Genomic DNA, 12459 nt, shown 5'->3' on the forward strand with positions numbered 1-12459 from the left:
ATGGGGCACCGTTTTAGGATGGATATCACTCAGTGTTAAAAGCCAAGGAATAAAAGTATGTTTTTAAGAGGGATTTAAAAACAGGAAGAGAGGAGGCTTGTCTAACACTCAGAGGTAGGTCGTTCCAGAGCTCAGGAGCAGCAGCGGCGAAAGCGCTGTCACCTCTAAACTTGAAGGCAGGTTCTAATCCAGAAACTTTAATCTGAGAGAGTTATAAAAAAAAAACGACTGGACAATACTTCCTGCTTGTCACAAGACACGCCCCCTGGGTGCGCGAGAGGCCGCGCAAAACGTGACGTGACCCGGCTCGACCCGAGCTAACGTCAGGATTATTATTTTTTTCCCAGCCAAACGTTGCCACTTTAGCGTGTTTAAAGCAGATTCTAATCCAGAAATTTTAATCCAAGAGCGTTGCAAAAAAAAATAAATAAATAAAAAATTGCATGAAGACGTTTTCCGGGTTTAATTAAAGCGTGCCAGCCTGCTAACGCTCCTCAAACCCACCCCGCCCCGGAATTGAGCCAGATGGCCGATGTCGCCAATCCCTGCTCACAATCGAGATTAAGATTACACCACACACACACACACACACACACACACACACACACACACACACACACACGGATAGAAAATGGAGGATGTGCGTAGAAGTGCGAGCAGATGATATAAGAGACAATCCGCCACAAAGTCCAGGATTAAATTATCAAAGCGCACCATTGATCGCAGAAACGGGCGGTTTGGAGGAGCGGCGGCGATTAAAGTCTTTGCCGAGCGGGACCCAGGACATGGACGCGGGAGGACAGGCCGGCACCGTGCGCCGGTAGCGCGGGCCCACAGGAGGATGGGCTTCCTGGAAAACTACCAGGAGATCGACCCGGTCACGCTCAACCTCTGCATCCTGATCGCCAGCTACGTCATCCTGCTGCTGGTCTTTCTCATCTCCTGCATCATGTACGACTGCCGCGGCAAGGACCCCACCAAGGAGTACGCCCCGGACCCCCCGCCCACCCAGTCGCCCATCCGGCTGGTGGTCATGCAGAGCTCCCCGGCCCCTGTCGGGCGCTGGGACGCGGCCGGCATGATCACCACCTACCACGAGCCCCCGCACGGCGACTTCCGGGAGAAGAAGAGCACCATGGTCTGAGGGGGCGCCCTTTTTTTCCACGCTTCCACACTGAAAAATCCTTTCCTTTTTTTGGGACTTCCTACATGCCCAGGGACGCTGACGCGGAGTGGCTTGCATGTGCGTGTGCGTCTGTATGTGTGTGTGTGTATGTGTGTGTGCGTGCGTGAAATCCTTGCTCAAGGGTCGGCCAGGATGTCAGATGTCACAAGTGATAAGGCGCCATGTTGTTTTGACGCATTTAGCCAGGATTAAAGTGAAGGTGAGCAAAACAAGCGCACACACACACACACACACACACACACACACACACACACGCACACACACACGCACGCACACACACACACACACACACACACACACACACACACACACACACCGCAGGTGGGAACAAAAAGTATGTGAGAATAGAGAATAGAGAATGGACTTTATTGTCATTATATTTGCATATAACGAGACTAAAGACTCCAATTTAAGGTGCGGTAGTGGGAACAAATATGGGGTAAAATAAATGACACAAGAGGTAATAAAGGAAAAACTAACAATTGAAATAAACAGACTACCGTATTTTTCAGACTATAAGCCGCAGTTTCTTTCATAGCTTGGCCAGGGGTGCGACTTATACTCAGGAGCGATTTATGTGTGAAATTATTAACACATTACCAAAAAATATCAAATAATATTATTTATCTCATTCACGTAAGAGACTAGACGTATAAGATTTCATGGGATTTATCGATTAGCAGTGACCGATTGTTTGGTAAACATATAGCATTTTCTATATATTATAGTTATCTGAATGACTCTTACCATAATATGCTACGTTAACATACCAGGCACTTTCTCAGTTGGTTATTTATGCGTCATATAACGTACACTTATTCAGCCTGTTGTTCACTATTCTTTATTTATTTTAAATTGCCTTTCAAATGTCTATTCTTGGTGTTGGGTTTTATCAAATACATTTTCCCCAAAAATGCGACTTATACTCCAGTGCGACTTATATATGTTTTTTCCCTTATTTATTATGCATTTTCGGCGGGTGCGACTTATACTCTGGAGCGACTTATACTCCGAAAAATGCGGTACTATCCAATAAAAATAATAAGCAATCCTGCACAATATACAAAACACTATAGAAATACAAAATACTGTACAATATACAGAACAAGACTAGAGTACCGAAGTAATAAATAACAATCAGTGTCGGACGTATTGCACTCGAAGGGTAGTGTTGCCTTCCGCCCGATTGTAGCTGAGATAGGCGCCAGCGCCCCCCCGTGACCCCGAAAGGGAATAAGCGGTAGAAAATGGATGGATGGATGGATGGGTAGTGTTGCACAGTAGGGTATTAGGGCATGATATTGTATAGGGGTGACTTATTATTATTATAAGTTAGAGTTCCACATGGTGACAGCTTTGGGAAAGAAGCTGTCTCTGAGCCTGTTTGTTCTGGCTCTGATGCACCTGTAGCGCCTGCCTGATGGTGGCAAGTCAAACAGGTGGAAGCAAGGGTGTGTGCTGTTCTTGGTAATATGCCGGTCCCTGGAAGCTTTTACGGGAGGGACGTGGCCTTCTTGGAATGAGGAAGTGCTGTTGTCATCTACTTCCTGATTGGCTGCCATTCAAGGATTAGCCCTCCAACATTTGCTTAAGTCTGCCCGCACCTCTTATGTCTTATGTCAAGTTGGGACGTCTCCAAAGAAGAAGCTGGCAGTCTTGTCTTCTAGACCGGTGCTTCTGAAACTTTTCAACCACCCCCGAAAACGCTTATTGGCTCCCCGAGTGCCACCATAATGACCGACATTAAAATACAGTAGCATAGTAGGCCTACAGTGGTGGTCAAAAGTTTACATACACTTATAAATAACATAATGTCATGGCTATCTTGAGTTTTCATTCATTTCAACAACTCTTATTTTTTTGTGATAGAGTGATTGGAGCACAAACTTGTTGGTCACAAAACACTATTCCTGAAGTTTGGTTCTTTTATGAATTTGTTATGAGTCTACTGAAAATGTGAGCAAATCTGCTGAGTCAAAAGTATACGTACAGCAATGTTAATATTTGTTGTCCCTTGGCAAGTTTCACTGCAATAAGGCGCTTTTGGTAGCCATCCACAAGCTTCTGTTTGAATTTTTGACCACTGTGCTTGACAAAATTGGTGCAGTTCAGCTAAATCTGTTGGTTTTCTGACATGTACTTTTTTCGTCAGCATTGTCCACACGTTTAAGTCAGGACTTTGGGAAGGCCTCTCTAAAACCTTAATTCGAGCCTGATTTAGCCATTCATTTTGTGACGCTTTGCTGGCATCGTGGTGTGGTTGCGTTCTTTCGTTGATGCAATGCGGAATGGACACAGCGTGAAGGTAAGGATGATGATTTATATATGTACTAAAGAACAAACTAAGAACAAAAACACTTGAACGAAGGCACTATCAACAAAACCAACAGAACTAGCATGTGAGCTAGAAGGAACAAAAGACGCTAGCATGTGAGCTAGGGAAACAAACAAACAAATAGCATGGAAGCTAATCGAGTTCTAAAGGTAGTTAGCCCAATGCGGGATAGCGACGTCACCTGTTGCATGGAAAGCAAGTTTACACTGCTCGGCTGAATGGCAAACAAAGGCAGGCTTAAATAGGGAGGTAATCAAACGGCAGGTGCGTGTGAGAAACACAAGGCAGGTGACATAAATACGTAATTAGGCAACGGAACAAAACACTAAGTGCCACCAGGAACTAAGGAAGTCAAATAACAAACAGGATGTGATATACAAAACAAAACAAAACCAGAATATGCCATGATACGAGTAGTGGATCATGACACCTTCACCACGTTTGACGTGTGTTTGGGGTCACTTTCCTATTGGAACACCCAACTGCGCCCTAGACCCAACCTCCGGGCTGATGATTTTAGGTTGTCCTGAAGAATTTGGCGGTAATCCTCCCTTTTGATTGTCCCATTTAAAGCACCTGTTCCATTGGCAGCAAAACAGGCCCAGAGCATAATACTACCACCATGCTTGACGGTAGACTTGGTGTCCCTGGGATTAAAGTCCTCACCTTTTCTCCTCCAAATATATTGCTGGGTATTGTGACCAAACAGCTAAATGTTTGTTTCATTTGACCACAGAACTTTCCTCCAGAAGGTCTTATCTTTGTCCATGTGATCCATCCATCCATCCATTTTCTACCGCTTATTCCTTTTTGGGGTTGCGGGGGGCGCTGGCGCCTATCTGATGTCAGATGAAAAAAAATTGAGCTGTTTGGCCACAATTACCCAGCAACATGTTTGGAGGAGAAACGGTGAGGCCTTTAATCCCAGGAACACCATGTCTACCTTCAAGCATGGTTGTGGTAGTGTTATGCTCTGGGTCTGTTTTGCTGCCAATGGTACTGGTGCTTTGCAGAGCGTAAATGGGACAATGAAAAACAAGGATTACCTCGAAATTCTTCAGGACAATCTAAAATCATCAGCCCGGAGGTTGGGTCTTGGGTGACAGTGACCCCTAACACACGTCAAAAGTGGTAAAGAAATGGCTAAACCAGCGTATAATTAAGGTTTTAGAATGGCCTTCCCAAAGTCCTGACTTATACGTGTGGACAACGCTGAAGAAACAAGTCCATATCAGAAAACCAACCAATTTAGCTGAACTGCACCAATTTTGTCAAGAGGGTTGGTCAAAAATTCAACCAGAAACTTCCCAGAAGCTTGTGGATGTCTACCAAAAGCGCCTTATTGCAGTGAAACTTGCCAAGGGACATGTAACCAAATATTAACATTGCTGTATGTATACTTTTGACCAAGCAGATTTGGTCACATTTTCAGTAGACCCATAATAAATTCATGAAAGAACCAAACTTCATGAATGTTTTTGTGACCAACAAGTATGTGCTCCAATCACTCCATCACAAAAAAAAATAAGAGTAGTAGAAATTATTGGAAACTCAAGACAGCCATGACATTATGTTCTTTATAAGTGTATGTAAACTTTTGACCACGACTGTAAGTATTCATTAAAGGCCTACTGAAACCCACTACTACCGACCATGTAGTCTGATAGTTTATATATCAATGATGAAATATTAACATTGCAACACATGCCAATACGACCTTTTTAGTTTACTACATTGCAATTTAAAATTTCGTGCAAAGTATCCTGTTGAAAACGTCAGTATGATGACACGTATGATGACGCGTGCACGTGACGTCACCAGTTGTAGCGGACATTTTTTTCCAGCCCGATCCCAGCTATAAGTAGTCTGCTTTAATCGCATAATTACACAGTAGTCTGGACATCTGTGTTGCTGAATCTTTTGCAATTTGTTCAATTAATAATGGAGACGTCAAATAAGAAAGATGTAGGTGGGAAGCGGTGTATTGCAGCTGCCTTTAGCCACACAAACACAGCCGGTGTTTCTTTGTTTACATTCCCGAAGGTGAAGCTTTACTATGGAACAGAGCGGTCAAGCGAACATGGTTCCCGACCACATGTCAACCGGCAGGTTTCGGTGAGAAAATTGTGGTAATAGGTCAGGTCTTACCGTAGACATGAGCAGAGCTTGCGTCGTTCCTCGTGCACCTGTCAAAGAGGCAGCTGCGTGGCTTCCCTCAGAGACACTGGCGGTCACCACACACGTGGCCACACCCCTCCGACTTTCAGGTACGACAGTATAATCTCACTACAACACTAGTAACACAATAAGCAGATAAGGGATTTTCCAGAATTATCCTAGTAAATGTGTCTAATAACATCTGAATCGCTCCCACTGCCCTGTCTTTTTGTTTTTTTTTCTAGTTCTTCACTCTAACTTTCCTCAGCCACAAATCTTTCACCCTCGCTCAAAGTAATGGGGAAATTGTCGCTTTCTCGGTCCGAATTGCTCTCGCTGCTGGTGGCCATGATTGTAAACAATGTGAAGATGTGAGGAGCTCCACAACCCGTGACGTCACGCGCACATCGTCTGCTACTTCTGGTACAGGAAAGGCTTTTTTATTAGCGACAAAAAGTTGCGAACTTTTTCGTCGATGTTCTCTACTAAATTCTTTCAGCAAAAATATGGCAATATCGCGAAATGATTAAGTATGACACATAGAATGGACCTGCTATCCCCGTTTAAATAAGAAAATTTCATTTCAGTAGGCTTTTGAACACAAGGCAAATGTTTTAATTTAACAAGTATATTTGCTATCTTTGGGCACCGTAACATTAAACAAAGTTTGAACAGTAACACTGTCTTTGAATATTTAATTAAGCGATTCCCCTGGATGGAGCCCACGTACCACCGTTTGTTCTAAAACATGCTAACTGAAGTACCATCAAGATCACAGTAAATCAGAGGTGTCCTGATTCTTCATTTTCAATTCCGATACCGACATTGGAGCTATGAGTATTGGCCTATATTATCAGATACGATATCAGCAGGAACCATACGTACTTGTATTATTCAGAACGTTAGCAAAGGTTGGATGAAGTGAAATGAGTCAAACAGAGACAACGAGAGGTATGAAAACACAAATCTATTCATTAATAACGTACGCTGTCCTTAAGTTGAAGTGGAGTGGCAGTTTGTTTTTCTCCACTAATTCATGAAGTTGAACGATGCGGACACATTTGTTACTGGATACTTTCTACCACGCTTCTGTCTTGGAGACTTGGTAATATGCAACTATAATTATTTGATACGTGTTTATTTTGACAAAGGTGCTGTTTTACACTGCAAAAACAAATATTTATACTTGAGCCTGTGTGCTATTGTGTGCTTAGCTGTTGTGTAACTGCTAGCTCCTAGTAGCCTTTAGCCTAGCACAATATTTCTCAAACCTTTGTCTGGGGAAATTGTGTCCCTGTAAAACGTGCACGTCACAAACACTCACCTCCGTGGAGGTCTTGTTTTTTGCCCTTAAAGTTCTGAAGTTTCCGGGGACTTCTTTCCTCAGTCTGTAAACAATCAAAAAAAACTTACAAAAGATTGTTTGATAAATGAAAAATACCGATACATTGTTGCTGTCAATATTTGTAATGATCCGCCCACCTCTGTGTACATTCAAAAACTCTCGCTTTGTGGTTAGCAAGTGCAGCATGTTTAGCTATTTCTTATGCTACGGTGATAAAGCTACTTGTAGGAAACATCGTTTATTTGCCGCCTAGAGGTGAGGATTATTGATTTTGAAGTAGCTTCACGCTGTAGCGCAGGGGTCTCAGAAACGCGGCCCGTGGGCCAATTGCGGCCCGCGAGACGTTATCTTGTGGCCCCCACCTTAATATGAAAGTTTAATGTTAGCACGGCCCGCGATTTTTATATGAATGGTGCTTGACAGCGTTTTGTTATTTGGCTCCATAATGGCTCTTTCAACGTTTTGGATTGCCTACCCCTGCGTTAGTGGAAAAGCGGCAAATGAGTGAAAGCGACAGAGACGTTGCTTTGGAGACGAGGGTTTTCTTACGTGCCTGGCTGCAGTCACACCGCGACACCTGTCCGTCAGTAATGACAGTCCCTCATAACCTAAAAAAATGTTTTTAAGAAATCTTTTCTTGGGGCCCAGCTTCACCCAGACTCTGCATCCAGTGGCCACCAGGTGAATTGAGTTTGAGACCCCTGCTGTAGCGGGACGTTAGCCACTAGCCAGCTGGAGAGGACTCGTATGTTTGCTTGTCGCTGTCAAATTTGTGCAACGCAGCTACAATGTGTCTTCAACGTAATATTAAAAACTCTCTCTGTATTGCCCCACCCTTGTCAGTTTTTTATTTTTGGGGCAAATTTGATAGCTATTTGTCGCCCAAAAGCTATGTGAAAAACTCTGTGATGCTAACACTACTGCTAGCCAGTTAGCCGTTGCAAAGCCACACCTTAAACGTCTTCATTGGTAAGTTAATAATATCTTGACAGCTTCTAATATTATAAAGTTGAAATAATAACTATGGATGTGACTAAAAACAGAGATAACCGCTGTAGCTTGCTCGCTAGCTTAAATGCTAACATGACTGCGAGAGACGTTCACGTCTTTCCCTATTAAGAAACGACATACCACAATCTAAACTTATATACAAACACATTACTGTCTGAGCATTCAAGATATTTAATTATGTACATTGAACATACAGGCTGTGTTTTCTTAGAACACAGTGATAAATATGAATATCTATACGCTGAGGAATAAGACGCAGAGGTGTCAACAGGCTGTGATGTCACAAACAGGAAGTGAAGTACACAACACCCAGTTTTCCTCCAAGTTCATTATTTAAAAAACACTTTTACAAATTAAAACATAAGATAAACATATTTAAACACTGAAATAAGAATAATAGGGCTCTTGAGAAGCCAGAACAATATTTAATGCCAAGGAAAGTATATTGTGTGCCTGTTTTTTTATTTAATAAATACCTTATTTCCTTGAATTGCCGCCGGGCATGTAATAAGCGCCTGCCTTGAATTACTGCTGGGTCAAACTCGCTTCCCAAAATTATTAGTGCATGCTTACTATTACCGCCGGGTCAAAATCGTGACGTCACCAGTGACGTTTCCCCTGACGTCATTTTCAAAATGGCTGAGGAGTTCTTTTTTACTTGTACTATGTGTAAACCAGGGGTCTTGTTCAACAGACATACAGATCACACTGAAGGCTGTGATATAAAACCAATTTAACACTCTTACTAATATGTGCCACACTCTGTGAACCCACACCATACAAGAATGACAAACACATTTCGGGAGAACATCGGCTCTGTAACACATTATAAACGCAACATAACAATTACCCAGAATGCCAGGCATCCATGACTCTTGGCTATATTATACACCCCGCTAGCACCAAACTCCGCCCTCCCCCCGTGCGTCGGTTGAGGTGGGCGGGGTTGGGGGCGCGTGTTTAATGTGGCCAAGAGTCATGGATGCATGACATTCTGGGTAATTGTTATATTGTGTTTGTAATGTGTTACAGAGCCGATGTTCTGCAGAAATGTGTTTGTTATTCTTGTTTGATTAGGGTTCACAGTGTGGCGCATATTAGTAAGAGTGTTAAAGTTGTTTATATCTCAACCGGTATGGCTGTTGAGCGAGTATGCCTTGCAATCTCGTATGAGAAGCAGCGAAATGCATGCGTCCGGCCGGCACGCAGATAGCATGGTGTAAAGGTGGACGCGATGACATGTTATAGAACAGTAGTCTCCAACCACCGGGCCCCAGAATAATTTTTTATTAATTGTATTTTTTTTTACTGCATACCATTGGTATGTGCAGGGGTGAGAAGAGGTTTTAAAATTACTAGCGCCTGCTTACTTTTACCGCATGCCTTGGATAAGCGCAGGAGTGAGAAGAGGTTTGAAATCAATTAGCGCCTTGGCGGCTATTCAAGGAAATACGGTAAGTCAAATAAAACCAATCTTTGCGGGTCGCTTCCGCAAGTAGAGATGTTTCTGTTTAGCTGCAGTTTTTAAACAAAAAAAGAATAAACAGAATAACAATGGAAAAAAAACAGATCAAAAAAGAAAAACAGAAACAAATAACACAAATGAATTATTAAAATGAGTAAATGTCATTGTGTGTATAAGTATTTTTAGAGCACCTTCAACAATAGCGTGATAAAAATATTGGTAATTGCCATCATCAAACAGACTCCCTTTTTAGACCAGTTGATCTGCCGTTTCTTTTCTTTTTCTCCTATGTCCCCCTCTCCCTTATGGAGGGGCTCCGGTCCGATCCGGTGGCCATGTACAGCTTGCCTGTGTATCGGCTGGGGACATCTCTGTGCTGCTGATCCGCCTCCGCTTGGGATGGTTTCCTGCTGGCTCCGCTGTGAACGGGACTCTCGCTGCTGTGTTGGATCCGCTTTGGACTGGACTCTCGCGACTGTGTCGGATCCATTATGGATTGAACTTTCACAGTATCATGTTAGACCCGCTCGACATCCATTGCTTTCCTCCTCCCCAAGGTTCTCATAGTCATCATTGTCACCGACGTACCACTGGGTCATTATTGTCACCGACGTCCCACTGGGTGTGAGTTTTCCTTGCCCTTTTGTGGGCCTACCGAGGATGTCGTAGTGGTTTGTGCAGCCCTTTGAGACACTAGTGATTTAGGGCTATATGAGTAAACATTGATTGATTGATTGATTGATTTTGGTCACAACGATAATACTTTTTTTTATTATTTCATTTGCTTTATTTACTCAGTTTGTTAATTATGGGAAACTAATCTTTGGCTTTTAGTACAAATGCATTAAAACTGGCAGGTTAAAAAACAATATTAAAAATTGTCATATTACTCGAAATCAAATGTTTTGAAAACATGAATGGTGATCATTGTTTTGCAATATCGACTGGCCCTAAAATACAAGGGAGACTTGCTAGGATGACGCGTTAGCTGTCAATTAAAAAAAGAGCAAATATGTCCAATTCAACAAAGCAAAGTCCTTCTGAAAGTCATTTCTTGGGCGGACGAGTCTAAACTAACATGATTTAGTTTGGAGAAGAGCCAACACTGCGCATGAAAAATTAATCTTAGTGATGGATCCGTCAACATCGAGGGCTGCTTTTCTTCAACTGGACATGGACGACTAATATCAGCCCTGCGTAGCATTTTTGGCTAATCCTCCAGTCCTCCAGTGGTAACATTACTTGGTGGCAAGGATTAGTGCTTTATAAACCGCAAATATATATACATATATATATATATGTATGTATATATATATGTATGTACACCACCGTTCAAAAGTTTGGGGTCACCCAAACAATTTTGTGTTTTCCATGAAAAGTCACACTTATTCACCACCATACTTTGTGAAATTAATAGAAAATAGAGTCAAGACATTGACAAGATTAGAAATAATGATTTGTATTTGAAATAAGATTTTTTTTTTACATCAAACTTTGCTTTCGTCAAAGAATCCTCCATTTGCAGCAATTACAGCATTGCAGACCTTTGGCATTCTAGCTGTAAATTTGTTGAAGTAATCCGGAGAAATTGCACCCCACGCTTCTAGAAGCAGCTCCCACAAGTTGGATTGGTTGGATGGGCACTTCTTGCGTACCTTACGGTCAAGCTGCTCCCACAACAGCTCAATGGGGTTCAGATCTGGTGACTGCGCTGGCCACTCCATTACCGATAGAATACCAGCTGCCTGCTTCTTCTCTAAATAGTTCTTGCACAATTTGGAGGTGTGTTTCAGGTCATTGTCCTGTTTTAGGATGAACTTGGCTCCAATCAAGCGCTGTCCACTGGGTATGGCATGGCATTGCAAAATGGAGTGATAGTCTTCCTTATTCAAAATCCCTTTTACCCTGTACAAATCTCCCACCTTACCAGCACCAAAGCAACCCCAGACCATCACATTACCTCCACCATGCTTAACAGATGGCGTCAGGCATTCTTCCGGCATCTTTTCAGTTGTTCTGCGTCTCGCAAACGTTCTTCTTTGTGATCCAAACACCTCAAACTTGGATTCATCCGTCCACAACACTTTTTTCCAGTCTTCTTCTGTCCAATATCTGTGTTCTTTTGCCCATCTTAATCTTTTTCTTTTATTGGCCAGTCTCAGATATGGCTTTTTCTTTGCCACTCTGCCCTAAAGCCCAGAATCCCGCAGCCGCCTCTTCACTGTAGATGTTGACACTGGTGTTTTACGGGTACTATTTAATGAAGATGCCAGTTGGGGACCTGTGAAGCGTCTATTTCTCAAACTAAAGACTCTAATGTACTTATCTTCTTGCTCAGTTGTGCAACACGGCCTCCCACTTCTTTTTCTACTCTGGTTAGAGCCTGTTTGTGCTGTCTTCTGAAGGGAGTAGTACACACCGTTGTAGGAAATCTTCAATTTCTTAGCAATTTCTCGCATGGAATAGCCTTCATTTCTAAGAACAAGAATAGACTGTCGAGTTTCAGATGAAAGTTCTCTTTTTCTGGCCATTTTGAGCGTTTAATTGACCCCACAAATGTGATGCTTCAGAAATTTAATCTGCTCAAAAGAAGGTCAGTTTTGTAGCTTCCGTAACGAGCTAAACTGTTTTCAGATGTGTGAACATGATTGCACAAGGGTTTTCTATTCATCAATTAGCCTTCTGAGCCAATGAGCAAACACATTGTACCATTAGAACACTGTAGTGATAGTTGCTAGAAATGGGCCTCTATACACCTATGTAGATATTGCACCAAAAACCAGACATTTGCAGCTAGAATAGTCATTTACCACATTAGCAATGTATAGAGAATACTTCTTTAAAATTAAGACTAGTTTAAAGTATTAGTCATTGAAAAGTACATTGCTTTTCCTTAAAAAATAAGGACATTTCAATGTGACCCCAAATTTTGAACGGTAGTGTATATATATATTAGGGGT

At 42.4% G+C, this 12459-nt stretch overlaps 1 protein-coding gene across 1 annotated transcript in view; it reads left to right on the top strand.

The window, feature by feature from the left end:
• The first annotated feature begins 1161 nt into the window (after positions 1 to 1161).
• Positions 1162 to 12459, top strand: part of LOC133556087 (monocyte to macrophage differentiation factor-like) — a 30681-nt gene continuing 19383 nt past the window's right edge. Inside the window, exon 1 of the mRNA XM_061905698.1 lies at positions 1162 to 1385. The gene's annotated coding sequence lies outside the window, so the exon portion shown is untranslated. The remainder of the gene's footprint in view (positions 1386 to 12459) is intronic.

This window comes from Nerophis ophidion, linkage group LG07, assembly GCF_033978795.1.
Source record: "Nerophis ophidion isolate RoL-2023_Sa linkage group LG07, RoL_Noph_v1.0, whole genome shotgun sequence".
NCBI classification, from domain to species: Eukaryota; Metazoa; Chordata; class Actinopteri; order Syngnathiformes; family Syngnathidae; genus Nerophis; species Nerophis ophidion.